This window comes from Aethalodelphis obliquidens, unplaced genomic scaffold (assembly GCF_003676395.1).
Source record: "Aethalodelphis obliquidens isolate GAN/ISIS:26980383/991018 unplaced genomic scaffold, ASM367639v1 scaffold32, whole genome shotgun sequence".
In the NCBI taxonomy this organism is placed as follows: domain Eukaryota; kingdom Metazoa; phylum Chordata; class Mammalia; order Artiodactyla; family Delphinidae; genus Aethalodelphis; species Aethalodelphis obliquidens.
In genome coordinates, this window is record NW_020837976.1 from 10,761,978 (window position 1) to 10,767,404 (window position 5,427).

The 5,427-nt window shown below is 38.7% G+C and overlaps 1 pseudogene; it reads left to right on the forward strand.

Annotated features, from left to right (window-relative positions):
• The first annotated feature begins 427 nt into the window (after positions 1–427).
• On the forward strand, positions 428–825 carry LOC113631266 (60S acidic ribosomal protein P1 pseudogene; annotated as a pseudogene).
• Positions 826–5,427: the final 4,602 nt, after the last annotated feature.

Genomic DNA, 5,427 nt, shown 5'->3' on the forward strand with positions numbered 1-5,427 from the left:
CTTTGCCTGCTCCCGTGCTTTAGTGCATGGCTGCTGTCCATCAACGGCATTCCTTTAAGGATCCTCTCACATTCTCCAGATTGTGCTGAGTTCCATCCAAACTGAGTGTGAAGACCACACTTTCCAATGGCCCCACTTTGGAAGAGAGGAAGGGGCCTGACACCCAGAGGTACGAAGTGGTACGGAAAGAAAAACAAGATGTGACTGGGTCAGGGTAAATCCACCCAGGACCATCTGTTTGCAGCGTGTGTCCCCTTCAACATCTTCTCGGGCAAGAGCACAAACTGTCCTATTCAAAAAGGCTTACTTGCCTTTCCTTAGCTGCCTCTAAGCTGCTCAGTCCTTCCGGAGAAGCAAAGGCCGCTTTTGGGGTGAGGCTGTCGCTTCATCCAGCGACTAACACCATGCCCGGCAGCCCCACCTAGCACTTGCCCGCACCATGGCCTCCGTCTTGGAGCTGGCACGCATCTACTTGGCCCTCATCCTGCACGACGATGAGGTGACAGTCACGGAGGATAAGATAAATGCGCTCATTAAAGCAGCCGGTGTAAATGTTGAACATCTCTGGCCAGGCTTGTTTGCAAAGGCTTTGGCCAATGTCAACATCGGGCTCCTCATGCGCAATGTGCGGACTGGTGGACCCGCCCCAGCAGCTGATGCTGCCCTGGCGGGGGTCCTGCCCCCTCCATCACTGCTGCCCCAGCTGAGGAGAAGAAAGCAGAAGCAAAGAAAGAAGAATCTGAAGAGTCTTATGATGGCATGTGCTTTGGTCTTTTTGACTAAACCTCTTTAGTAACAGGGTCAATAAAAAGCTGAACTCTTTGCTGCCGTTGGTCTTACTGCTATAAATAAATAAATAAATAGGCTTTCTCAGAATTCCTAGCAGGAAATTTCTGTCTATATATTATTGGTCAGGCGTGTGTAACAGGAACACCTCTCACTACTGGAGAGGCTGGGAATGCAAGTGCTTATATGGGCACGTTGGCACCCTTAATCCAATTAGCATTCTCTTAGTAAAGGAAGAAGGAGAGATACATTGGATGGAAAATAACAGTCTCTGTTATTAATGGGGGAGAATTTGAGAAACAATTCAAATAAAATGTGAACATTCTAAATAATAATATGCTGAGTAGAATATCAGTTATCTACTTTATTACTTCATAGGGTTATTGTGAGTATTAAATGAGAGAAGCCTCAAGAAGTCTTACCCACGATTATTATACACTTAATTTAAATGAGGTAATGCCTATAAAGTGTTGCACAGAGCAAAGACTCAAAAAATATTAACTGTGGTTCTTTGCTGTTATGAAAACGTTTCATTCTCTGTGATTCTTTGCTTCTGCTTCATAAATGATACGAATACAATTCTATGCAGAGGTTTTTATTTCCTATCTACATGACGATCACAAGTTTAACCTTAAGGGGGATGGCAGTGCTTTCCAATCATGTCACATAAAACATCACTTATTAAGAATGTTTTGGGAAGCTGTAGCAGATGATAATATTTATCTGCCTTATTGTAACACTTTATTTTATAACAGGTTGATTCATGAAGGTTTGTTGGAGTCAGGATTGCTATAATGAACATCCAATGTTTGTGAGACTATTTGAGAATACTTGGTTAATATCAACTATCTTATATTTGAAAGGCATAAAAAGAATAATGAGTAAAGCATACTTTCAAAAAACTGCTGTGACTTAGAATTATAGGATCATTGAATTTTTGAGCTGGGAGGATTTTAGAGGGGAAACTGAGGCTGGGAGTGTATAGAGTGAATAAGTGGATTGGAGAAATTCACAAATAGGTAATATCATCTATTATATCTTGTCTCATGAAGTCATATCAAGTAGAACATAAAAACCCTTTGCTTATGCTTTATTTTTCTAGTGTAATTGGTATTATAACCGTTTAGTTGTGATTTCCACTATAGCAATGAAAAATATATAGTCTTTGTTGGGTGAATTGATAGAAAATAATGACATGATATCAATAGCTAGGATATTGGGCTGATTTTATATTTGCTGTCTCATCTCTGACTTTATGAGATTCTACTCCTCACTTTTCTTTCAATTAAACTGGCAGGAGGACATTTACTTTCTCTTATTTCTTGGACTTATTATCTAGAGATAAGAATCTGAGAGATAAGACTAAAGAATGATTTCATTGTGACTTCATTTTAGAACCAACGGCACTTTGCAAATGGCTGTGACGTTAGCAGATAATTTAACCATCCCAAACTTTGCGATCCTTACATGGGAATAAAAGTAGTACCTACCTCATCATGTTGTTGAGGCTTAAACGAGGTAATATGCTTAAAGACTTTCCAGAATACCTACATCATGTGCATTCACTATTATTATGAGGAGTAGAATTATAACTGGCACCTGTCTGATACATACAAGAGATTTTGTTGAGTTGAAAAGCAATGGATTTGCCACAGAAGTCCTCATGTGCTGGGGAAGTAGCTATTTTATTACTGTCTAATCTTTCAAAAATCCTCTTGGCTTCAAGCACAATTTCTCTCTCAAATCCAGTTTTTGGTGGGGATTCTCAATATGTGGGTGTTAGTAGAACACACCCTCATGGCATTTGTAAGAGCACAACTTACAAAGGACCACTGTAGCCTGCAGATCACTGATAAAAACAGCTGGAGCTGACATCTGCGCCTTACAAACCTTTTCAAGTCATAACAAAACCGGCCTGATTCCATAGCCACAGTACGAATTTCAACTCATGTATAGGAAAGATGTCTGGGAAACCTGATAATGCTGGGCACATAAGATGAAGGCCTTGTCCTTTAATTCCATGTTGGGAAGCACCGATGAAAGGACATAAAATGCGCACTTAACACTTCCCTAAGTAAGCATGGATTTCACAGTTACAGGTTGATTGTCATTTGGTGAATTTGTGAGCTTTTAATGATTCTCGCCACTTTCAAATGACAAGTAGGAGTATGTTTGAAATTGATCACTCTGATTTATACTCATAAAGGTAACAGGATAAGTCAGAAGACCTAAGGCAGGACCCTCTTTCTAAAATGCATTTTGTCTCTGGTTCCTTTGGCCAGCCTGTAATTGCTAATGAGCTCTTCTGCCAGTTATAAGTCACAGGTCCCGTGACAGGTTTTCCTATATGATTTTCATCAAATGCTTCGGAATCCTGGGGCAGAAAGAAATTATGTAAATATAAGTTTTTATTACTATTGCGTTTTTATTACTTTTCTCCTCTGGTTTTTATTGCCTCATATAATACAGGTAAATATGGAGATCCCACGAGGAGATGGGGGTTACTGATCTCGTGCCTCTGCTCTCATGCTTTGTATTCAATCCGTGTTAATTATCCATGATTTCTTAGGCAAAGAGAGGAACGCAGACTCCATGCTGTCTGCAACTACTTCAGTCATTCCTTTACTGCCCATGACACCATGTGAGACCTGCAGATGCTAATCAATCTCTCCCTGCCCCAGCTCAAACAAAAAATGTTAACCATATGCAACTTCAACCTGTTTATCCTTAAGCAATGCAAAGCCATGCAGCACTACAGACGGGCAGTGGGGGAGAGCACAGAGCTGACACTTCACACAGTGTTGCTTTGTGAAACAGAAGAGCTCGGAATCTAAAAATTTAGGGCAGGGATAGCTGAGTTGGGCCCCTTTCTTCCAGCTTTTCTCACTGATAAAGACAAGGGCTCCTCAGAAATTCTCTTCATCCGAGTAGAATTGACGAACAACTACTTAGATATTAGCTCCTGGAGTTCAGATTTGGAGGTTCTTTTGGGGACTGTGGATTCTGAACGTCTAAATACTCTCCGACGTGATCTGTTAGCTACTGGTAAGAACTGAGACATTCACCAGGAGGAAGAAAAGAGGAGTTTTAATTAACGTTAGCTCATTTTGTTTAATCTGAATGATAATTTTCTGTTGGACATTATTTTGGGGTGCAGATCTTTTCAAAGCGCTCTTCATCTTGGTAGCTAATGTTTCTTAGTACTTTCTAAAAAAATCCCAGCAGATTATTAAATACAGTAAATTTAAAGGACATTGGGAAATATAACTCAGAAAGTAGAAAAAAGATTCAAAATGGTATTTGAATAAACATTACAATCTCAGTCTCCTTTTTCTTCAAAATAAGCTTATTTATTCACTTATTTAATGTTTCTCCTTCCTTGAACTGTAAAACAATATGTTCATACTAAAGAGTATTTTGGAAAATGAAAACAATGTTCTACCAATCCAACGTTATTTTGATTTCTCTTTATGGCTATACAAGTTTTGCATATTCTCTTTAAGACTTAATTCCTTTGCAAACTCCTTATCCTTAATATATTTGTAACCTGAGGGACCCAAACAGATCTGGCAAGGTAAGCTCAGGGAAGTCTTTCTAAACACCTGGAAAAAAGAATCATACAAATATTAAAGACAGTGAATTAGATCATAATTCTGCATTTTAGTGAAAAGAAATTGGACATTTTCTAATTAAATCCAGTGTGTATCTGTGATCTATTTTCAGTTATTCCACATACTCTCATCCCTATAGATTATGGTATGTGAGTGCCAAACTGAATCTGAATTGAATGAACCTGTACCTCTGCCCCAGAAACAACTTTGTCAATCAGCACTATTAATTCATCTTTAGTGGCTTGAACCCTGAACACAACAGACAGATGGAAGTGGAAATACAAAGAGAAGATACAGTACTTACTTAGAAAAGAGTATCCGTATCTCAAAATATACTCCTGGAATGTGTGGCTAAAAACTCAGTCAGTCAGTCAGACTGTTCAGAACACCAGCATCTCCACTCAATAGTACTAGTACTATGACCTTGGGCAAGTTACATAACTTCTCTGAGAATCAGGTTTATAGTCTGTAAAATTAGGGTAATATTAGGATCCAATTCATTGGGCTGGTGTGAAGACTAAATGAGTCAATGGATGTAAAAATGTCCAGCACAGAGTCAGGCAAGCATATTATTACTGTTGTTATACTTAGTGTTTCACATTGTCACCACTTTCCAAATAGTGTGTAGAGTATTGATCACAACTAAAGTCAAACTGGTAGTCATCAACATATAAAAAGGATTATACACAGTGTTCAAATGGAGTTTAACCCAGGAATGCAAGGTTGGCTTAGCATCTGAAAATGAATCAGTGTGACACAATCATGTTAGTAGGTTATAGAACAAAAACTATGTGATTATCTTAAGAGATGCAGGAAAAGCTTTTGACAAAACCCAACACCCTTTCATGATAAAAACATTCAACCAACTAGCAGTAGAAAGAAACTTCTTCAACCTGATAAAAGGCATCTAGGAAAAATCCACTGCTAATATACTTCTGGTAAAAGATAGTATGATTTCCCCTAAAATTAAAAATAAGGATGTCTGCTCTCACCACTTTAATTTAACATTGTACTAGAGGTCCTAGACAGG